General features: G+C 43.3%; 1 protein-coding gene and 1 non-coding gene across 3 annotated transcripts in view; one reads left to right on the forward strand and one right to left on the reverse strand.

Moving 5' to 3' along the window:
- LOC126162385 (protein dimmed-like) overlaps positions 1–25,310 on the forward strand; it is a 284,020-nt gene that overhangs the window by 218,550 nt on the left and 40,160 nt on the right. The window lies entirely within an intron of this gene.
- Trnas-cga (transfer RNA serine (anticodon CGA)) lies at positions 1,400–1,474 on the reverse strand. Its single transcript has one exon. It is a non-coding gene; the product is annotated as a tRNA-Ser (tRNA).

The raw sequence follows: 25,310 nt of genomic DNA on the forward strand, positions 1-25,310 counted from the left end.
TTTCCCCGGTTCGGAAATGTAGATCCGGGGCTGCGTATAAGAGTCGTCCAGGTCCCTCACGATTGCCTCAGTACCTGTTGATCGATTATTGCCCTCGATATGTAAGCGTAGCACGGAGTTGCGCCACTGTCATCTTGCCCACGTTTGCCCTCGATCATTTTCCATACCGCTTGCGAAAGCCGTGCCGAACGCCCGCTGCGCGTTCTGCACTCAACTTACGCCGCCGCCGGCGATCCGCCTGTAAGCACTCGACGGTCAAACGGCTCGCGGGGAGCGCGTGGAGACGGGAGGTCAGCGGTCGACCAGGGGTCCGCGTCCACACGTGGCGCAGGCTGACGGCTCCCGTTACTCACAGCGTGCTGCGCGTCAGTTACGTCATCTATCACGGCGAGATTCAAGGGTCCGCTCGCTGACCGAACAGTCGGCGCGTCTCACTGCCTCATGAAAGTCCCGGATTAGATTCTCTATACTGCAAAGATTTGTAGTATTTGAATTTGAAATTCGCAGATTTTGCAAAGGACGCGCTTGTAGCGGCTATTTACTCAAATTAAAACAATTATTTCACAAGAAAACAGAGTTCAACTTGTTGTTGTTGTGGTCTTCAGTCCTGAGACTGGTTTGATGCAGCTGTCCATGCTACTCTATCCTGTGCAAGCTTCTTCATCTCCCAGTACCTACTGCAACCTACATCCTTCTGAATCTGCTACGTGTATTCATCTCTTGGTCTCCCTCTACGATTTTTACCCTCCACGCTGCCCTCCAATGCTAAATTTGTGATCCCTTGATGCCTCAGAACATGTCCTACCAACCGATCCCTTCCTCTTGTCAAGTTGTGCCACAAGCTACTCTTCTCCCCAATTCTATTCAATACCTCCTCATTAGTTATGTGATCCACCCATCTAATCTTCAGCATTCTTCTGTAGCACCACATTTCGAAAGCTTCTGTTCTCTTCTTGTCTAAACTATTTATCGTCCATGTTTCACTTCCATACATGGCTACACTCCATACAAATACTTTCAGAAACGATTTCCTGACACTTAAATCTATACTCGATGTTAAAAAATTTCTCTTCGTCAGAAACGCTTTCCTTGCAATTGCCAGTCTACATTTTATATCCTCTCTACTTCGACCATCATCAGTTATTTTGCTCCCCAAATAGCAAAGCTCCTTTACTACTTTAAGTGTCTCATTTCCTAATTTAATTCCCTCAGCATCACCTAACTTCATTCGACTACATTCCATTATCCTCGTTTTGCTTTTGTTGATATTCATCTTATATCCTCCTTCCAAGACACTGTCCATTCCGTTCAACTGCTCTTCCTTTGCTGTCTCTGACAGAATTACGATGACATCGGCGAACCTCAGAGTTTTTGAAACTTCCTGGCAGATTAAAACTGTATGCCCGACCGAGACTCGAACTCGGGACCTTTGCCTTTCGCGGGCAAGTGCTCTACCAACTGAGCTACCGAAGCACGACTCACGCCCGGTCTCACAGCTTTACTTCTGCCAGTATCTCGTCTCCTACCTTCCAAACTTTACAGAAGCTCTCCTGCGAACCTTGCAGAACTAGTACTCCTGAAAGAAAGGATATTGCGGAGACATGGCTTAGCCACAGCCTGGGGGATGTTTCCAGAATGAGATTTTCACTCTGCAGCGGAGTGTGCGCTGATATGAAACTTCCTGGCAGATTCTCATTCTCATTCTCAGAGTTTTTATTTCTTCTCCATGGATTTTAATAGCTACTCCAAATTTTTCTTTTGTTTCCTTTACTGCTTGCTCAATATACAGATTGAATAACATCGGGTAGAGGCTACAACCCTGTCTCACTCCCTTTCCAACCGCTGCTTCCCTTTCATGTCCCTGGACTCTTATAACTGCCATCTGTTTTCTGTACAAATTATAAATAGCCTTTCGCTCCCTGTATTTTACCCCTGCCACCTTTAGAATTTGAAAAAGAGTATTCCATTCAACATTGTCAAAAGCTTTCTCTGAGTCTACAAATGCTAGAAACGTATGTTTGCCTTTCCTTAATCTATTTTCTATGATAAGTCGTAGGGTCAGTATTGCCTCACATGTTCCAACATTTCTACGGAATCCAAACTGATCTTCCCCGAGGTCGGCTTCTACCAGTTTTTCCATTCGTCTGTAAAGAATTCGCGTTAGTATTTTGCAGCTGTGACTTATTAAACTAATAGTTCGGTAATTTTCACATCTGTCAACACCTGCTTTCTTTGGGATTGGAATTATTATATTTTTCTTGAAGTCTGAGGGTGTTTCGCCTGTCTCATACACATTGTTCACCAGATGGTAGAGTTTTGTCAGGACTGGCTCTCCCAAGGCCGTGAGTAGTTCTAATGGAATGTTGTTTACTCCCGGGGGCTTGTTTCGACTCAGGTCTTTCGGTGCTCTGTCAAACTCTTCACGCAGTATCGTATCTCCTGTTCATCTTCATCTACATCCTCTTCCATTTCTATAATATTGTCCTGAAGTACATCGCCCTTGTATAGGCCCTTCAACTTAGAAGTCTATATTTTATTTATTGAGAACGCGAAATCATTTGATCGACTACCGAAATACAACCTTTGGGTAGCAATAAAAGACAAAGGCGCATAACTTAACAGAGACTATAAGAACCGGAATATGGATTCCACCAGTTCTGTTGACAACTAGTGGATGTTGAATGGGGGAGGGATATAACAACCTGTAAGAGTAACCGTACGACTGGGAGCGAGTCAAGGGGGTCGCTTATAACGGAGCACTTTTCTTCCCTAAATTAATGTGGGTATAAAAGACTGCAAAGAAGTACGAAACACTTTAGAATTGGCACTGCTATTTGACGTACAATTTTACTTACCGAGGATGAGGTCATTCACCTGTATAAGTGAGACTGACCGACGTTTCGTCACGCAGCAGCTCTTCAGCAGAATTTCAAAATACTGTCTAGACGTATCATGATCTAAAGCAAAAGCATTCAAGACCAAATGTCGTTATCGTTTAAAGATTGTAATTGACAATAATATAAACTAGTTAGTTAGGAAATTTAAAAACTTAGATTTTGATGTCCTGTAATCAACATGAAAGTTGACAAATAAGTTAAATGAATTGCCATTTGTGTACGGTATTATAAACAGGATGCTTAACAACTAAGCCAGGCGGACACATAAATCAGTTTTTATGAAATTATGGCAATTCGTTGTGAGATTGAGACTGTGAACATATAGAAGTTGGCCAACCGTTGTGGTCGAGCGGTTCTAGGCGCTTCAGTCTGGAACCGCGCGACCGCTACGGTCGCAGGTTCGAATCCTGCTTCGGGCATGGATGTGTGTGATGTCCTTAGGTTAGTTAGGTTTAAATAGTAAGTTCTAGGGGAATGATGACCTCAGATGTTTAGTCCCATAGTGCTCAGAGCCATAAAGAAGTTGATAACTACTGAAAAAGCGGAAATGAAATTCCCCAAAAGAGATGAAACAAGAAGCGAAAATTTAAATGAAAATGTAAAATAACAAAAAAGCAACTATTAAGAGCACCTGTCGCAGATGGAAGACAGAAGGTTTGGGGAGAAGGCTTCGCTCTATATATCAGCTGGTTGGAGAGGTGTTGAACGCCTGAGGAAGAGATGGGAGGACCTTGGAATTCTTATTCGATGGAACAGACTGTATGGTCCACCATGACAGTGATGATGATTATGATCGTGATGATGATGTTGCAAAAACGTTTTACCTTTTGAAGACTAGAGAGGCTTTCCTGAACGCAATGATGATAACTGAACGTCTAAGGCTTAACTGAAGATGGAATAGTGGTGCCTCTTCTGAGTACTGAAGTCAGTGGTCATTGCTGTCCAATGGTGGCTTTGGCAGAGAGTGATGCAATGGTGAACTGTCTCCCAGGCCTGATTGCTGAGCTACGATGCAGGGGTTTAAGGCAAATTCATGTCTCAGACAAAAACAACACCTGGTGGTGGTGTTATGTACTCGTAAAGTATGCGTTTCGTGTTATCTAACGTCATATATTTTTCCGTATTTATTACATAGTAAAAGCGATACTGCTTCGCGAAACCAAGGAGATATGATATTCTGGCATTACTTACCCCACATTTCTTTCTACTACTGAATATGGTTGAGATTTTCCCCTTAAACAACCCTTGATACTTCATATTATTTATCGTTTGGCCCAATACATCATTTTTAGTACAATGTCTGTTCATAAGAGTCAGGGGTAACGCTTCTAATTTATAATTAGAGTAGTTAAGACACGAAACAGCGAGTTCAGCACAAAGTAAATAATTATATAAAGTGGAATAAGGAATAATGATAACATAATTAACCATATTTGCTTTATCAGATTTACTTATTATGATGTCCCATAAATTCAGAGACTTAGTAGAACCAGTGGTGAAGCAAGAACTGTCTCAACTTTACCTTAAATCTATTTAATGTCGTTATGTATTTTAAGCAAGAAGGCATACGACTGTATAACAAAACTCAAAGCATTAAATACGTTTATTTTATATAAATTTGCACTTACTGTGCTTATGTATAGGGTCAACTTCTGCCTAGTTTCATATGAGTGAAAATATAGTTTCGTTGAAGACGTTATCTTCTCTTAAATTCTCCCTTTCGTAAAGATTAGTATTTCATAGGGTATTTCAAAGTTTTTGTTTCAAACGTCTAGGGGCAATAGATCACGTCATAGTGAACAACTTTCGTTAGAGACGAAATGTTCACTGACACTTGCCGGCGACGCTGGGCATCGTTTGATTTGATCAAACTAGCTAGGTCCAAAAGCCAGGAGTGCTGCTTATTATCCACCCTAGTAAACTGATGCAGTGATTTTTAACAAGATCACTTAAGAATGAGTGTCTATAAGCGGAGAAAGATATTTTAGAAGCGGAGCAGAAACTATAATTTTGCTACCCCCTTTCATATGGAGCAGACGGCCTGATTGTAGGCAACACACAAGGCATGCAACATAACAAATATAAAAGTATGTGCTCTATCGCCAAGAAGTGGCAGCGAACACTTCGTCCCCAATATTAGTTGATCCTAATGACATGATCTGTCACCACTACACTTTAGATGCAAAGACTTTGAAGCACCATACAGATCAAACAAGGCAGAGGCAATATTTTCAGACTTTTAATTAGAGACCTACAGGGCTCTCTGCACTGAGCTTGATTTATTACTCTGATAATTTCTTTCTGTATTTTAAATACATTCTTCTTAGGGTTCCGTATTTCAATCAGTAAAAATGGAACCCTTATAGGATCACTTTGTTGTCTGTTCTTCCGTCTGTCTTTTTCTTCGATTGTTAAAAACCCTTTTCCTCAGGAACGAGTTGACTTATCAAGCTGACATTTATGTCACATACTGAAGTCTTTAGGCCCTTGGTAGTGTAATAAATGTAAGCTTCCAGATCACTGCAACCAAAAGATACGACCATTTAGGTCACACATTTTCATACTCTCAAGCTCACTCATTAAAACCTACAGGGTACTTCCCGTTGACCTAGAGTCATGAAATTTGGCAAGGGGTAAGGTTTCACAGCACAAGTAAAGAAAAAAATCCGAAAATTATTTATTTGTAATTATATCACACGAAAAAATATTTGTTTTGTAATTTGTTGCCGACGTCAAACTTGAAATTAAATCAATGAATAGTTCTGCAGACTAGTCTGCGAATATTTGTTTGACATACAATTTGAAATGCCTCATGTGCATGCAGTAATCGCTATTGGGTACATGATGATAGATAAATTCCGAAATGCGTCATATGAGCAAGAAAATCTATCCCTGACTGATTTTTGACTTTCACCATAGCCACCCAGTCAACCTGAATGGATAACTACAGGCGCCTGCCTCATCCATGACTACGTCACATTTATATTATTGAAATTAAAATATTGTTGAAAATTTTGGAATGCCTGGGAGCTATATTTTGCCAGTATCAATGTCGATAATGGGCGAAAGTGGTCGAGGTTTTAGATTCCCGGGATGGTTGAACGGTCCATACACATAATTAAGTTTGTACGGAGCTTTCAGTGCGTGAATCCTACTCGCACCTGGTCATTTTTTTTTTTTTGAAATTTTGGAATTACCCCAAAAAATAATTTCTTAGATCAGACGCGATTGTATACTGCCATGGCATATTGTCACTACTGATGAGTAGTTTACATTTTGAGCGAGAATTCTAACAATGTACGTAAGTGTATTCACTTTTATTATTTATTTTGCTAAGGTGATTTCCCATTTCAAATCATTCTGAATGTGTATGCCTATAAATTATGTTCACACACGTTGCCATCCATGCGAATATACTAGTGAGTTAAGGATGAGAGCAAGTGAGATGCAGCTTAAGGATCACTTCGTCTCTCATCTACACAGACAGAGTCTAAGTATGCGCTCTGCATTCTGTGGTTGAGGGTGTGAAGCGTTTTGAGGAGGATGCGTGGGACCTTTTCCTACTAGCATCGAGGGTACCGTTCTGTGAAACTTCGCGAAAACGGGCTAGAGCAACAATTTTACCTTTCTCTGAACCACTCCTCTAAAAACTGTCATTACACATTTTCCTGTACGGCCTCCTCATATCTCCTTCTGAGTAACTTCAGTCTATTTTAATCGCGTTGACCGCTTTCTCACAAGGAAGACATACTCTATTTTAATCTTGCTGTCCGCTTTCTCACAAGGAAGACATACTGCCTGAGATTTTCCATCTCAATTACGAGCTCATTGAATGAGAATAACATGATGTAATTTATCGTTACCATTTGCGTTTACTATATTGCTTCGATACTCGAGTGACAGAAAGTCAGTCTTGAGGAGGCAGGCGCAGCTCAGCTCCCTGTGCGACAGCAGTCTTACGTAATGACAAGTGGAACGTGCCTGCTGATTAAACAAAGGCCGCAAACGGCTTATCCTGCCAGCTACACGAGCTGCTAATCAGTCGCCTTTGAAAAAACAACAACGTTGTAACCACCACACAGAAAACGTCGTGGAGAAGGCGATCCAAAGACTGCTGCGTTTTATTGGCAGCACACTCAGAAGATGCTACTAGTCTGCCAGAGGGACCGGCGTACACTACGCTTGCCCATCTTCGAAGGACATCGAAACAGTTCAAAGAAGGGCAACTCATTTATAGCCGGCCGCGGTGGTCTAGCGGTTCTAGGCGCTCATTCCGGAACCGCGGGACTGCTACGGTCGCAGGTTCGAATCCTGCCTCGGGCATGGATGTGTGTGATGTCCTTAGGTTAGTTAGTTTTAAGTAGTTCTAAGTTCTAGGGGACTGATGACCACAGATGTTAAGTCCCATAGTGCTCAGAGCCATTTGAACCATTTGAACTCATTTATATTGCCACCAAGATAGAGTGAGAACGTCACAAATATGTTCATGGTGGCAATCATTAAATCAAAAGCTTCTCTCGTTGCAATCACCAATTTTCTCCTCAGAATGCCAAAAGACTTTATTGACTCGTATGTGTGTAGGTAAAGCTGACCATCGTGAGGAGTTAACAGAGCTCGTATGGTAAGATTTAGATGTTCATTTTTTCACATGCTATTCGGCACTAGAACGGAAGAGAAATAGTCTGAAAATGGTTCTACGAATCCTCTACCAAACAAGTAGTCATGTAGATGTAGATGTAGATGTACACCTGCGTGGTCTTCTCTGACACGATTAACCCTCTCCAATATGAATCAATACTCTTGTTAAGTGAAAGGATTCCAGACGTTTATTGAAAGAAGGAACTTGTCCCCGCCATTTCTCTCACAGACATTTTCGTGAAAACTGCTATGCTATAAATGTGTAAGGAAGAAGTAAGATCGTGGTTTAACGACGCTTTCACAGAGAAGTCATTAGCGACGGTGTACGAGCTCAAATAGGACAAGGATAGAGAAACTGGCTATTTTCAGAGGAAAGATTTCAGCACTTGGCTTAGAAGATTTAGGAAAACCACCGAAATATTCCATCTTCGGTTGGCACCAAAGTCGCACTGAATTTATAAAGCGCCAACATTTTTGCCGAGTGGTTTTATGTGGGTATTATATTCCATTTTTTATTTATTTCTGGAATAAATTATCACACAACAGACAGTCGCTTAGCGAAAATGATGTCATTTCATAAATCACTAAAAACTAAATCAGAATGAACGGATGAACTGGAACCCCTTATTTTCGTCTAAGAGTCCAGCATTTTGCTTGTTAGAACGAAGCATCTGTGCGGGTAAAACTACGGAGTGGATTCAGCAAAGCTTGTGAACACCGTCACATTTGAAAATCTGAAAACGAAACTGTGTCCCAGCCAGAGATTCGAAGCGGATGCCTTCTTTTAACGGCAGAACTCTACCAAATGAGCCACCAGTGTATACCACCACCACCGACTCACAACCCTACAGTTATTGCTAAGCGAAACTCTCTGCCAGACAGGAAGTAGCCGAGCTTCTCCGACAAATTTGCAGAGCTTTCTCAGGGATATTTTTTGAATATTTTGGTATAACATACACGTGTTAATAATTGGCAACCAATGCTGTACAATCGCAACAAAGTCATGAGATGTTCAATTGACTCTTTTATTAGAACATGTTACGCGTTTCGGGATTACACCCATCTTCAGACATCACAAACTTCAACTCCTTCCTAACCAACCAGGCGTACAGCCTTGACAACTCAAAGAAAATTTCGAATAACATACGACTGCAACTAAGCAGTCTTGAAGCAGAAAATGATCGCAGGCCTCAGACGGGATTTTATGTCCTGTATATCAAACATAAACGTGATCTCCGATGACTCATTACAGACTAATAGCATCTCATGTGGGTAACAGTGGATTAGTCAAAGCGGTCCTGTTCCGTGCTCAGCTCAGTCACCAAGTATTCATCCAAAACTTACACTAGGCAAGCAGCAGAAGTACATCCACCTGATCACATCTAGCAAAGATAGGAGGTTAGCTCACTTTGAACCCATGGCTCAGAATTTGCCTACCGCAAGAGGATCAACTTCTTTTTAACAACGTAGAATGTTTGATTCCGTCAGGAAATAATACTCGGAATTTCTCCACAAATTGAGGCAAGTGCCACGAGGCCTGCATCCTTCAGAGCCCCTTTCCTCGGCAACATTCCTCTGCTGAAAACGTCTCGCGTCGCCAAGACTTGTACCGGCTGACCTCGTGGTCACGACAACTTCTCGCAGCTCCACCACGTTTCGAGCAAGTGGACCAACGTAAACACGAAAGTCTGGAAGCAAATTAACATATACATTGAGTGCAGTTAAGTTGTCTGACACAAGTCTTGCGTCAGCTGCGTCAGAAATTATGTTACCGACGTTCCAATTAACTACGTATGCTCATAACTGGCCCACTGTAGACCAATTGGTAAGCACATTAAAATTTTATTCCGGAGTAGCGTCCACTCTGGTTATTTTTTTCCTTGATTTTCATAACACCACACGCTAGACTGCTTAAAACAGGCTGCAGCAGATTCTTTCACAGCTAATGTATCAGTACCAAATGACCTGAACATTGACATAACCTTACGCTTCGTTTGTTCGTTCCAGGGCCTTGTTTGAAGTCTTTGGGATGACATTTGATAATGATCCGCCTGCTTCTGAGGCCGAGGGATTTCTTAATGAGTTTGTTTGCTCCAGTGTTACAAGCAGGTGTTCGATTCAGCACACAGATTTACAGCCAATGAGAAAACAGCCTAGAGGCGGCTTTCCATTTTGATAGGATCAAGAGAGTATGGACACGTGAGATGGGAGTAGCGTCTTTGAGTAGACACCAAAACTGTCCTGCATCCTGGGTTCAAAGTCAGCCACTGCTTAAATTTTGAATAAAACTCATCAGCAGTGGGTGCCGAAGACCCTTGGTATAAGGAGTCTCCTTCGTTCTGCTAACGGCCTTGCAAAGAAGACAAGAGGACCGAATGCCTCAGTTTCAGGGCAACCTATTGTCCCTGGGATGGGAAACCGTCTCTAAAAAGCGGAAGAATCAGCGTTGATCAACGGCATGAAGATACAAAAGGCAATGGAAACCATTCCATTAAAGACAAACAATGTGTGCCCACAGAACATGTGGTCTCTGATTGAAAATAAAATCTTAATGATATATTCATTGGCAAAAGACTCCGGATTAGTCTCCCATTCGGATCTCCGGGAGGGAAATGCCAAGGGGGAGATAAACATGACAAAAAGATTCAATAACCAACTAAAAGGTAACATACTACGAGTCGGATCGCGAAAGGCCAGAAATATGAACGTGCTACGGAAACTACAAAACCTGAAAATGGAAAAGCAAAGGCTCAGTGGAGATAAAGTGTTGCTCAGCACCGTGAAATGGAAGAAGATAAGGACTTCTAGTCAGTATAGGGCACTATCAACAGCAGTAGATATTGGTATGACGGAAGTAAGATTCGTTCTCATCAGAATCGACTGAAAACTAACGTCAACAACAACAGCAGTTCAGGTATACATACGGACGCCACAAGCAGAAGATGAAGAGACAGAGACAGTATATGTGGATATTGGATGGGTAATTCATTATACAAAGGGAACTCTAATAATCACGCAGCAATGAAATGCGGTATTTGGAGAAGAAACAGAAGAAAGAGTTATAGAACAATATGAGCTTGGTAGTAGGCACGAGAGAGGAGGACTATTTGAGTTCTGTAATAAATTTCAGCACGTAATGGCGAATACACTGTTCTGTATCACAAGAGGAAGAGATATACTTGGAAAAGGTTGGATCTCGCAATGTTCATCACTTAAATATGTTACCTAGCCGGCTGGATTGGCCGTGCGGTTCTAGGCGCTACAGTCTGGAACCGCGTGACCGCCACGGTCGCAGGTTCGAACCCTGCCTCGGGCATGGATGTGTGTGATGTCCTTAGGTTAGTTAGGTTTAAGCAGTTCTAAGTTCTAGGGGACTGATGTCCACAGCAGTTAAGTCCCATAGTGCTCAGAGCCATTTGAACCAGTTTTTGTTACCTAGACAGATGTATTCCCGAAATCTCATTACTCAACATTAACTAATTTTTGGTGGTGTGACTTTTCTTCTGTCAGTGTATTAGGAGAGTACTTATTTTGACGAAACACTGTATATGACATATATGAAATGTATTTGCAATTGCGCATATGGACCACCATCAGCTGCTGTATGATGGAAAGATTTGTGCCAGACTGGGAGTCGAATTCGGATTTCTCGCTTATCATCAGTGGTCGCCTTACCATTAGGCTATCTGAGCAAGCTTCACAGATAGAGTCAAACTTCCATCTGTAATCAACCAGGGGTCTACAACCTGTACCCGTGCATTCATTATGTACATTCCATTACAGCGGAGGCATTGTAATTGTAAGTCGCTTGTCCGGTGTAGATGGATAACTACGATAATGCAGTGCCTCTGTTGTGTGAGTGGGGCCAACAGGAATCGCCGAGCATCGAGGCCTTTTTTAAGGCACCGAAAGCGTGATAATCGCAAGGGGAGATACCAGGGCTATAGGGAGGGCGCTCGAGAGTCCCCCAGTTGAGCTGGCGTAACTTTTGCGTTACGACATTTGCGATACGGGAACTCGTGTTATCATGAAGCAGCGGCCTTGTCACAGTTCCATAATGTTGGCTTTTGACAGACATGCTGCTCGATACACAGTCTGCATTCTCCGATGGTTGTCTATCGGTATTTGTCCTACGGAAACCGAGAAAATAATAATAGCACTTTGATCCAGATTGGATGCATTTGGTAACAACGTCGCCATAGTTGATATCTCCGCTATTACTGCGCGCTCGTCGGAAGGACACGAATGCTACACTAATAGCTTGCCTACACGTCGGTGCTGATATACCCCCATCGGAATCGCGCTGCGTTGTATTATACCCTACAGCTATGCCCTCAATCGGGAACTTATTGTTCGCCTCTTGTATGTGCCTCGACTGCCGGCGTAACTCGGATATCTGGGCCGCACTGTGGCAGTAGAAGAGAGGAGAAGAAAGGACAAGAGAAGAGCCGCCGCCGGGACTGGAGCGGGTGTAGCAGGACAGGTCGTCTCAAGGCCGGCGGAACTTGACCTTTGGGAAGGCCGCGGCGTGATAAATTGTCCAGCTGACGCGACCAGGGCCAGCACATCTGCGGAAGGGGAGGCAACCGGCGGCGGCCGCTCGTAACTGTAGCTTAAATGTCAGCTGTCTGGGCGCCTACAAGTGGCTGTCTCCTGTGCGGGGCTGCCACCTGGGCCTCTTGCGTAAGCTCTGCGGGCGTGGCACTCGCCTAGCTGCGGGGCACCGCTAGAAGCTGGGAGCGGCTGTACGCGCTGCCTGGCAGGGGAGGCTAGGGCAGGGGCAGTAACTGCCTCACCAGCAAGGTGTCTACGTTATTACCGAAGTGCTACCGAGTGGAAACCAACGGCGCAGGAGTAGGCTTGTCACGTCTGCAGACAGCACCGAACTTCAGGTTTTAGAGTAAGTGACATTACAGTGGGTTTGGTTGGCCGTGCGGTCTAACGCACGGCTTTCCGGAGCCCGAAGGAGCGCCTGGTCCCCGGCACGAATCCGCCCGGCGGATTTGTGTCGAGGTCTGGTGAACCGGCCAGTCTGTGGATGGTTTTTAGGCGGTTTTCCATCTGCCTCGGCGAATGCGGGCTGGTTCCCCTTATTCCGCCTCAGTTACACTATGTCGGCTATTGCTGCGCAAATTCTCCACGTACGCGTACACCACCATTACTCTACCACCGAAACATAGTGGTTGCACTCGTCTGGTGTGTGACGTTCCCTGGGGGGGGGGGGGGGGGTCCACCGGGGGCCGAACCGCACAACAACCCTGGGTTCGGTGTGGGGCAGTGGAGGGGTGAAGTGGACTGCGGTAGTCGTCGTGGGGTTGTGGACCACTGCGACTGCGGTGGGGACGGAGCCTCTCCGTCGTTTCTAGGTCCCCGGTTATCGTACAGTACAATACAATACAGTAGGTTTAGAGAGATGCTGTGCACTGGACTCAGACTACGATGTTGATTATGTTTGAAGTGCGAAACAAGGTTGGCAGAAGTGTTTTTCCACAGATACGCGGTTGTTTTTCATTTCGTTCCACTGTTGCATAGAATTTAACTGCTTTGTTCTCTTGTCGGAAACTACTAACTGCGATGTCTAGCATTTAGATTTTTAATTTGTTTCTAAATTTCAGTGCTTTCAACGAAGAAACGTACGAGGGCGTTCAGCAAGTAATGCAACATATTTCTTTCTGAAAGTAGGTGGATTTTACTCAGGATTCTATTATACTACATTATCCCCATTTCTTCGGCTACAAAATCCTGTTTTTCAAAATAATCCCCGTTCAGAGTGACGGCCTTGCGCCACCTTGCAAAAAATTTGTTGCGTTACTATCGAATCCCCCTCGTATTTTTCTTTGTGAATATGTTTTTCAGCAAGGCGATAAATATACAAATTTACAGCAGGAGGCATTTGCTGAAAACTGTACCTCGTGGCAGTGCGGTTTAACGACTTGTTAAGAAATTTCGAGAAACAGGCTCAGTGTCAGATACCGAACGATCTGGAAAACCAACTAAACAAAACGAACAAAAGTTGTTTGATATTTCTGACTCCATGCCGCAGAGCCCAGCAAATTTGTTGTGAAGGTGGCACAATAAGAAGATATCGAGCTCGGAACCACGCACAAAGCACTTAGGCAAACATTGAAATTGTTCACGTAAACGTGACAGTAGCGCAAGAATTGAAAGATGCGAATCATGAAAAGGGAATTCGTTACCGCAAATGGTACTGAAAGGAATACCGCTGACATTCTTGAAGTCACCTTTTATACAGAGGAGGCCTGGTTGCACCTCTCTGATCAAGTTAACACGCAGAACACACGATTATGGTCAAAGGAGAATCCTAGTGCTGTGCTTGAAACGCCATTACATGATCAGATGGCGCATTACTGGACCTTATTTTTTTTTTGTAGAAACCGTGAACAGTGAACTTTATTGTTCAATGATCCATGATTCCATTGAACAGCTAAAGAAACACGAAATCAACTACACATGATTTCAACAAGATGGCGCTTTTGCGCTCTCAGCTAACAACACAAGCGTCTTCTGGAAGAGCTTTCTGGGCAGCGTGTTATCTCAAAAAACCTAGGGCCCCACTCACTCACCGGACCTTACTTCACCATGACATGGGATACAGACATGGCAGTGCCTTTGTTGAAGTGGCCGCAAAGGCTCTCTGCGTGGAACTGTGACCACACAGGTCTGTGGCAGCGACAACCTTGTTAACGTGAGTCTTTAGGCTGGAGCAATCCTACAAAGTGACAAGGCCCGACTGCACAGGATTCGTCTCTTAAACGAGTGTTTTCATTACTAAACAATTCTCATTCGTCATTTTTCGTTGCAGCTATAGACGCAAACCTTGTCAGGACCTAAGCAGTGAAATAAACTGAAAATTTAATAATGAAAATCTTTCTACTCTCTTTTAATAGCGCTTTTACTATAGTCATAAAATACTGCCTGCGTTCCAAGAACAGATGCATTTTATGGTTCTCCAGCAGAAGAAGAAAGCCGCAAAAACTTAAGTATCTTCTCATCAGTAACATGAAGTGTAGTATCCCCTATATTATATGCTTGTCTTGATTATGGCAAATGAAATACGTTTCCAGGACAGCTCAGAAACATGGCAGCGGCATTAGTTCTGTATTGCCTGTTGTATTAACGACTAGAAAAGAGCTCAGGCTACCGTATGGATTGTCAGGCATGATTGTTCTAAGCACTTCCAGGTCCTGGGCGTGAAATAAAATATACAAAATCAGTGCCGCCAACTGAGAGAGAATCGCGTGGGAAATCTTGTCGAGAGATAAGCAGATCGTGTTTTGCAAAATATTTCTTATTGTGTGGGAAGTTCCCACTGTGATGTTAAATCGAAAGAAATTGTACAAGATAATCATACAATGAAGGCTGTTTGTATCAGACTAATCAGACTACTTACAAGTTTGAAAGGCAGAAATCAATTGAAAGATGAAGGGTACGTAATATTCTTTTTTTTTTTTTTTTTAGTGATTGACACCTTTTTTTGTATTAAGTGAGGGAAGAACTAAATCAGATTGAACAGTGTTCTCTGCCGGCCGGAGTGGCCGAGCGGTTCTAGGCGCTACAGTCTGGGGCCGCGCGACCGCTACGGTCGTAGGTTCGAATCCTGCCTCGGGCATGGATGTGTGTGATGTCCTTAGGTTAGTTAGGTTTAAGTAGTTCTAAGTTCTAGGGGACTGATGACCTGAGCAGTTAAGTCCCATAGTGCTCAGAGCCATTTGAACCATTTGAACAGTGTTCTCTCATATTTTCTTTTATGCTGTTCCAAGACGGAACAGAGAAAAAGAGAGCCACATTAGCACGCGATTTGATCAAGCAGATTATTATTGGTGCTACCTTGATAACGACGTTCAACGTATTTTACATTTTCAGTCTAACAGTAAAAAAATTGACTCATATAATGATATTTTTCTGTTCAGAACATCCAGATGTGATAATATTTCTATATGTAACCTTCCAGAATTCTGAGAGTAAATGTTACGTTTTAATTTGATACCATTTTCACAACATTCGTTTTCGTCATGTTCCCAGAAATAACAACTGTCACCTTCAATCTTTTTCTCTCTTCCTTTTATTTGTTTGTAGCATCCGTATTTGTTTGCAGTTTCTCTTCCATCAATCTTGGGAACAGACAAAAAAAGGGTACCTTTTCTGCTGACAATCGGAGTTTGTCATGTAGGAAATGTTTTAAGAGCTTAAATTCGGATGAAACAGGCAAGTTGCAGTTTTCCGCCTGAGCTGTGTCCTGGACTTACGCGGAAGATGAAATGGAAAGAATGCGAGTGTGAGGGAAAAAAAATCCTTTTTAACATTCCGCGACGATATTTCCGCTGACAACCATTCAGCCTTCTTCAGTTGCGTGGTTAGCATATAGAGTACTCCTGACCGGGCTAATTTTATTAATCTTATCCTTTTTAAAGTCTCTGTGTGAAAGATGTGATTTCTTCGTTTCCTCGGTGGAATGGCTTACTGGCAAAGTAGTGTGGCTTGATGCTGTACGGTGTTCCGACCTGCCACAGAAAGCCGTATAATGCGATAGCGGTGAAAGAACTCCGCTACACTGACTCGTGGCTTTCTAACCGGTCCTTTCGTCAAACATAATCTCACCTGCTATTCAGTTTTACGACGTTCTTACCCACGAGAGCGTGTGCGCCGACCGAGCAGCGAGCCAATTAGAGGGCGAGCGCTGCTCGGAGTTCGCCCAGCACTCGTTGCTGCTCCCTCGGCTTTTCTTTCCGCACTCGATCCCCAGTCCAGCCAAAGTTTAAATATTTCACACTTCCTCCAGCTTTGGGAAATGGAGCAAATCGACTGGTTCTTTTTGCATTAGATGTCTAAGGTACGCCTTAAGGGGCTTTTGAAGACACCGTTTAGTTCGTGGGCATTTCCTGAGAAAACCCGAAAAAAGCGTTTATCACCATTTTTTCGCCGTAAGCAGCTGATGTCTGAATAACTAACCGCAGAGAATTGCTCATATTTTAACATTATATACTCTACACACATATCTCTCGTTTACAAAAACCTTTATCCATTATCGAGAAACATCCCAAAAACATGGTTTTTGGGTACCAGGACGCAGCCGCGGATTACATGACGGCTATGCTCGGCAAATGGCTGTAACCTTTACGATGTATTCCTAATATCCCGATCTCGAACAATATTGAAACTTTTGTTGACACCATTCATCCTTTTCCGAGATACAGAGGCTCAAAGTTACCCTATTTGTATACGTAAAACATGCACTTGTGTGAGGCGAAAAAGTAGTTTATAAAGTGACGTAGTACTGAGAAATATGTTATAAAGTGCCTCCGTTGTTATCAGAAGGGTTTTGGAAACTCCATGTTGTAGTATTAAAGCACATGCAAAATTTTTGTGAACGTAAAATCCTGTATGAAGAGCGGAACTAGTTTTGCGTCATTTCAATTTCACATTAGTAAACTATCAAATTTTACTGACACGTCAAGTTCTTTTCATATGAGTGACATGTCCTGCTGTAGCAGGGAAAAGTAGGGAAATAGCGGAAAAACAATTCATTAGAGGACAAAAAAGGCTAATATGCTCCTTCCTGTTCAATAAACGACTCGGAGTGAAAAATGAGGTACCATTTGCTTAACTCTACCTTCATCAGCATCTTTTAAAATTTTCACAAAAATTTTGGCCTACGAAAGTATTCACGCATTTTTATGCTGAGAGAGAAGACAATGACATTGCGAACGAGACGAAAAAGTGATAAATACAGGAAGATATTAGGCACTGGTCGTGGCGTATAAGGAGCGAAGGAGACAATGATAGAGTGAGAGAAAGAGAGGGAGACAGTGGCAGTGGAACAAAACTGATAGTGACAGAACAGTGTCAGGAAAAGAGTGAAGGAGACAGTGCAGTGGCGTAGTAATAAAGAGAAGGAATGGATGTGGGTGAAAGCCAGTGATAATCAGAGACATAATCTATGGCAATGGCAAACGAGGAAGAGAGAGAGGGTGGCAGTGGGAAGAGACAGCAGCAGTGGGAAGGAATGAATGAGATAGTACAGTAAGACAGTGACAGTGAGATAATACAGTAGTAGTAGAACAGAACGAAGCAGACTGTGGCTGTGAGACAGGAGACAGTGGCAATTGGAGAGACACAAATAGATAATGAGTTGGCTGAATGAGTGAGTAAGAATGGACAAGTGGAAGTGGATGGGTATGAGCTACTTACAGAGTTGGACTAGTGGGCGTGAGCGACATTCAGAGGTGAGTTAAAAACAAGTGCATATTCGCTATTCTTGTGCTCCGACAGGAGCATATTTCCGTAATTTGTACAGAAACTAGATGGCAGTTATAAGAGTAGAGGGACATGAAAGGGAAGTAGTGCTTGGGAAGGGAGTGAGACAGGATTGTAGCCTTTCCCCGATGTTATTCAATCTGTATATTGATCAAGCAGTAAAGGAAACAAAAGAAAAATTCGGAGTAGGAATTAAAATCCAGGGAGAAGAAATAAAAACTTTTGAGGTTCGCCGATGACATTGTAAATCTGTCAGAGACAGCAAAGGACCTGGAAGAGCAGCTGAACGGAATGGACAGTGTCTTGGAAGGAGGATATAAGATGAATATCAACAAAAGCAAAACGAGGGTAATGGAATGTAGTCGAATTAAATCGGGTGATGCTGCAGGAATTAGATTAGGAAATGAGACGCTTAAAGTAGTAAATGAATTTTGCTATTTAGGGCGCAAAATAACTGATGATGGTCGAAGTAGAGAGGATATAAAATGTAGACTGGCAATGGCAAGGAAAGCGTTACTGACGAAGAGAAATTTGTTAACATCTAGTATAGATTTAAATGTCAGGAAGTCGTTTCTGAAAGTATTTGTGTGGGGTGTAACCATGTATGGAAGTGAAACGTGGACGATAAATAGTTTAGACAAGAAGAGAATAGAAGCTTTCGAATTGTGGTGCTACAGAAGAATGCTAAAGATTATATGGGTAAATCACACAACTAATGAAGAGGTATTGAATAGAATTGGGAAGAAGAGGAGTTTGTGGCACAACTTGACTAGAAGAAGGGATCGGTTGGTAGGGCATATTCTGAGGCATCAAGGGATTACCAATTTAGTATTGGAGGGCAGCGTGGAGGGTAAAAATCGTAGAGGGAGACCAAGAGATGAATACACTAAACAGATTCAGAAGGATGTAGGTTGCAGTAGGTACTTGGAGATGAAGAACCTCGCACAGAATAGAGTAGCATGGAGAGCTGCATCAAACCAGTCTCTGGACTGAAGACTACAACGACATTATCATGCTGCGAAATTAAGTAATCCAAAGCATCTCACATGCGAAAGTTACAGTGAAAAATGTAGTAGCTGAGTAATTCCTATTTCACTTACATTAAGCTATAAGTTAAATTGCTACATAAGAAATAATAAGTGAAACAATGTAAGCAGTTTTCACAGCAAGAGGTGGGTGGAAAAGAACGGAAACGAGTAGACATCTGAGAACTGAAAATTGCAACAGTTCTCGTTCAGGTGTCGAGTGCTGCTGACACGAGCCGATGCGCAATGTGAAACTGCAGGTCTTATCGGATGTGGTATTTGTCAGGTCTAGAGAACATGTTGGAATCAAGAGAGTTTCTCAATCGTCGTGTTGCCAAAAAGTAAGCGGTGTGCCGAGAGGCCTGAACTGCCCGGGCAGTGAGCGGCCACGGTTGTGGATCGCTGGGAGCTGGGCCAGAGCGGGTTCCCGTTACTGGCTGGCCTGGTCGGCGCTCGCCGCTCGCCGCTCGCCCTGGCGCGTTTGGCTCGGCCTGCTGCAGGCTCGCAGGGCGTGGCCGGCGCACGTTTCCAGTCTCTCTCTCTCTCTCTCTCTCTCTCTCTCTCTCTCCTGCACTCCGCCCACGGCTCGCATGAGCCGCAACTGTCGCACAGGACCTAACGGAACACCACGCACACACAACGCGCCGCCTTTCCAAACCAGACACGGATACAGTAATAAATATGGAAGATGGTCTCATACACCTCGACCTCAGGTTTTTACTGGACGATATCCTCAAAAGTCGATGGACTCTTTCCGTCACTTACTATGGGTTTTAATCATAGCCTCAAAAAAGTGAGGATGTGACCATGAGTCTTGGCGATGGAATTAGTCTTCTCTACATATTCTGCCTTCACGTTTCTCGACCGAGAACGACTTGGCGTACTCCTTGGCTGTAGAACTCTGCATTCTTTTGTTCTGGAAGCTTTCCAGCTCTATAAATACCTCGTCGTCATTCTGGAAATGGCTGTTTCGCATAGGCTTCTTCAACCAAGGAAACAGCGAGACGTCAATGGGTGCCTTGTCAGGAAATTACGGAGAGTCTATATGTAGGTATACCCGGTGATCAAAATGTCAGTATAAATTTGAAAACTTAATAAGCCACGGAATAATGTAGATAGAGAGGTAAAAATTGACGCACATGCTTGGAATGACATGGGGTTTTATTAGAACCGAAAAAAAAACAAAGTTTACTAAATGTCCGACAGATGCGCGTCGTTTGGTGATGATCGTGTGCTCAGCCGCCACTTTCGTCATGCTTGGCCTCCCAGGTCCCCAGACCTCAGTCTGTGTGATTATTGGCTTTGGGGTTACCTGAAGTCGCAAGTGTATCGTGATCGACCGACATCTTTACGGATGCTGAAAGGCAACATCCGAAGCCAATGCCTCACCATAACTCCGGACATGCTTTACAGTGTTGTTCACAACATTATTCCTCGGCTGCAACTGTTGTTGAGGAATGATGGTGGACATATTGAGCATTTCCTGTAAAGAACATCATTTTTGCTTTGTCTTACTTTGTTATGCTAATTATTGCTATTCTGATCAGATGAAGCGCCATCTGTCGGACATTTTTTGAAAGTTTGTTCTAATAAAACCCCATGTCATTCCGCGCATGTGTGTCAATTTGTAACTCTCTCTCTACATTATTCCGTGAGTTATTCAGTTTTCAAATTTATACTGACTCTTTGATCACCCGGTACATCATACTCAGCAAGCCACCCAAATGTATATGGCGGACGGTATTTCTTGTACCATTAACTGATAGCCGCTTCCCTGCTCCTCTCGCGAATGGCGCATGGGAATAATTATTGTCGGTAAGCTTCTGTATTGGCTCTAATTTCTCGAATTTTTTCATCGTGACCATTTCGCGAGAAATATATAGGAGGAAGTAATGTGCTGTCCGATTCTTCCCGGAAAGTGATCTATCGAAATTTCAAACAGTAAACCTTTGTGTGATGCTCAGAGCCACTGGAGTTCGGTGAGCATCTCTGTAACTCTCTCGTGCAGAACGAACGCCCACGTGACGAAACGCGCCGCCCTTCCTTGGATTCTCTATCTGTTCTATAAGTATTACCTGGTAAATTAAATAAAATGATCGTGTGGATTGATCGCCGGGAGGCTCCATCCGGGGAAGTTCGGCCGCCGAGTGCCAGTATTATTTCAGGTGACGCCACAGTGGGGGAATTGCGCATTGGTGGCGATGATGATGAGGACAACACAGCATGTGGAGAAAAATCTCCAACCCGGCCGGGAATCGAACCCCGCCCTGCTGTATCGTAAGCAAACACGTTACCACTCAGCTAAGCAGGCGAACAGTCCTACCTGGTAAGAGTCCGAGATTGGTGAAACCGGTCGAACTAGCATGCCACTTCCTTCGTAGATGAATTACATTCCCTTAAGATTCTCTCTAGGAATCAGTCTGGCATCTGATTTTCCTACTATGTGCTATATGCTTAATGTCGCTCTGCATTGTTACTCCTAGATATTTTACGGTAAATACTGTTACCAGCAGTTTCTCATCAATCGTATAGTTGTGCAGTGGTGGAATTGTTTTCCTATGTAAGCGAATGTATTACATTTATTTACATCCAGCGCAATTGCCAGAGGCTGCACCATTCGACAATCCTCTGCAGCTGATTTTGCAAATCGGTACTGTCTTCTGGCGTTGCTACTTTCTTACAGACAAGTGCATCATCTGTGAACATTAAAAAGCTTCCGACACTTCCTGCTAGATCGTTTATATACATTGCAAACAGTTAAGTTCTTATCACACTTCCTCGGAGTATTCCAGAAATTACCGATACATCTGTCGATTTTGTTCCGTTAAGAGCGACGTGTTAAGTTCTATCTGCAACGGTCCAATACTCGGTAAAGTCGCATTTTTTTTTTTTTACTAAACGGCAGTGTGGGACGCTGTCAAGTGCTTTCCTGAGGTCAAGGAAGACGGCATCAACATCAGAGCCGTTCTCTGCTACACGATAAACCTCATGGCGGAACAGAGAGAGCTGAGTTTCGAAAGTTGATAGCAAAATTTGACAGGACAATGAAACAAAATGTGTGATCGTGTCCCGTGCGGAATGAGCCGAGGCGATGTCGTGCAGCAAAAACTCCCCATAGACCGCAATGCTTTGTCCTGGCAGCGCCCCGTAATCCACTCAGGCGATTTCCATAGTACCCTCCTGTGATAGTTTTCCTCTCACAAGCTTAATCTATTCACCACACCAAGGCACTCCCGAAAAAAACTCATCATCAACTTGCCCGATGATGGCTGGCTCATCGCCATTCATTGGTGGCGGTGTATCCACATGCTTCCAATGTTGTTTTGCTCTTTTGTCTCGAAATCATAGCGATTCTCCCAGCACTCGTCCATGATGACTGGGTGGCTAAAGAAGTCGCCTGGGTTGTCCTGAAACAGCTGCAACATTTCCGCTGTTGCCTCGCTCCGGCGGACTTTTGAATGGGTGTGAGTAGTCACTGAACGCAGACGGGAGCAAATTTCGTCAATTTCAAAATTTCGTGCAAAATTTTCACTTTTCCCGCCATCGTCTCTGTTGTTAAATGCCGGCATTCGAGTACCAGGGCTCCCCGCTCTCTTACGGTTCCTCGTCCTCCGCAGAGAAATGGTGTTTCACTTTGTTCTTCGTCAGTCTGACTTGTTTGCGCCATCTGACCACTGTCCCATACGGTGGCGTATTTTTTTTTTTTCGTACCCTTATTTTCAGCATGGACTGCTGCGGCGCTATGCCCATTCAAATACAGAAAACGAATTAACGCGCACTACTATTAAGTTATCAAGACGAGCGGCGTGGTACGGTACTGTGGCACGTGGGTTTTAGTGCGTACCAGAGCTTCAGACTCGTGCATGCAAACAAATAAACAATTAATTATGTAACATTATTTGCTGGAAATGATAATTAAAACTTTATGATTACCCGTGGTACATATTCACTGTTTCACTAGACGAGAACAAACGACTAATGCTGGGCAAAATTGTATTTAAATCAACCTCCAAAGACACAATTCTGGAGAAGAGGTAGTAAAAAGAAATGACAATTTTTTCTCCAGTAACTAATAATAATAATAATAATAATAATGGGAAACAGGGGAAGGAAGGAAATATTCCACTTCTGCAATGAGATGTATGACAAAGGAGAGTGACCTGATGACTTTTTTGCAACGGTATGATACCAACTGAGAAATATCCAAAAATGTGATAAGTATAGGACTATCAGTCTAATTTCTCCTGGGTTTAAAGTATTGTCGAAAGTGCTAAATAGAATGCTATGTGGCAAGTTGAATAGATAGATTGTGGAGGAACAGCTCGGATTTAAAAGAGGAAAAGACACAAGAGATGTCATTGGCCTGTTAAGAGTCACAGAGGCAAGATATTTTGAGAAAGGTAGAGAAATTTATGTAGTTGTTATTGATTTGGGAAAAAGCTTTCTACAGATACAATGAAACAAGCAGCTGAACAGTTTCAAGAGGGGGAATTTTCAAGAGGTTTCAAAAGGGAAGCGAAAATTATGTGGACTTGAAGTGGATGGCAGAACACAGGAGATTATAGAGAGTTACAATGTGAAAACCTGCCTGTGGGCAGAACATTGATATTGATGATGATGATGATGATGATGATGATGATGATGATACAGAGCTGTATCTATAAGATACTAACTGCCATCAAATGCACAAACGATGGGCATTCTAAAGACCTTAATCCACCGAACACATACCATCTCAAACGCCGATAGTCGGCAAACGGAACTGGAACGCATGAAAACTCTGTTTCTGAACAATGGATATTAGACTCCGTAAGTACAGGCAGCGCTACCGACCTACAAACGACAAAACAAAGAAGTGGATGAGGCTTTCAAAACGACTGCTTATCTACCATATATTCGTAATGTTTCAGTGAAAACAGGCAGAATACTAAGGAAACGTAAAGTCCAAGTTATATTTCGCCCTCCTACCTGGAGGGTAGCTTCACAAGATAGAAAGAAAAGGAAAGTTATTAAAGATTGACAGACTCTATTATAAATTACGTGATTGACACACACACACACACGCACGCACACGCACACGCACAAGCAAGCTTCTGTGACTGTCAACCACACAGCACTTCAGCTATTTCACCAAGGACTTTCTATTGCAGTAGCACTTTTTTATTCAGTTCCCACTGCCGATCGTATTCTAGTTGGGGGATGATTTGGGGGAGGAGACAAACACGAGGTCATCGGTCTCATCGGATTAGGGAAGGAAGTCGGCCGTGCCCTTTCGAAGGAACAATCCCGGCATTTGCCTAAAACGATTTTGCTGAAATCACGGGAAACCTAAATCAGGATGGCCGGACGCGGGATTGAACCGTCGTCCTCCAGAATGCGAGTCCAGAATGCTATCCACTGCTTCACCTCTCTCGGTATATATTAGTAGTTTTAAAATTACAGCATAATATTCGAATGACACGCAGATATGTAACTACGAGACAGTAAATACGAAACCTGATTGTAATCTATTGCTGACGAAAGCTCAGTGCTATTTACACCTGTACTGAGTGTAGTAATGGCGAATGCTAGCTACATCCTGAGGATAACTAAGAGTAACTCACACTCACGGAAAAAAGGACACCCAAAAGGTAATACGTGCCAGCAGACGTGACATGACTGTTGAACATGGAAAGCTGAGAGGTTCTTACGTGCACGTTGCAGCGAACGAGCAACGGAGTGTAATTCCGAAAAGGTGCAGCGGCTTTAATTGCATCCGGATAGGCAGCTGACGCTCTGACGAGCAGGCCGCTCTCAAAGTCCGTTTTTCTTTTTCTCTCTTGTCACGTGACATCCCACTAAGAACTGTAGCGTTAAAAGTGTTGTAACTCGGTTTGGAGTGTGCCTGTCGGAGGATTCCGGTACTCTCTTATTGAAGGGAAGAAAAACAGTACCTTAAAGGTCAGGTGAGCATTATTAGTGATAGCACACTGGCTCAACTTGAACCGCAATACAGAATGAAAAAGGTAGATGAAGTCAGTTCGACGTTCACTTGAACCGATTTAGTGAAACCAGAGAAATCAGAAAGCAAGTCGCCCCACGTAATATGAACTTCGCTCCTCTTGAACATCAAACATTGCCTTAAACTGTGCACTGCTTCACTCGGTCCGTGTTGAAGTAACCACCCACATCGGCGTTGTCCAGTGGGTATTCAGAACTTGTCTTGCTGTCTCTGTGACATGGTGCTTCACGTAACCGTCTTCCAACCTTCAGGTGTTGTAGGCCGCTTGTATCCGCCAGTACCTACGTGCACACTGCTCCGACACTCCCGCAAGCTTGATTTATACGTTTGAGTATTACTGTACTTCACGACTCTCGCCCCACTACAACGATCGAAAAACACTCTACGCAAATATGATGCAGTGCTTCTGTTTTTACTTGCTTTTCTTACACGTCTTTTCGTTTTCTCTCATTTTCATTGCATCTCCGTCGACCA

The sequence above is a fragment of the Schistocerca cancellata genome, chromosome 2, assembly GCF_023864275.1.
Source record: "Schistocerca cancellata isolate TAMUIC-IGC-003103 chromosome 2, iqSchCanc2.1, whole genome shotgun sequence".
In the NCBI taxonomy this organism is placed as follows: domain Eukaryota; kingdom Metazoa; phylum Arthropoda; class Insecta; order Orthoptera; family Acrididae; genus Schistocerca; species Schistocerca cancellata.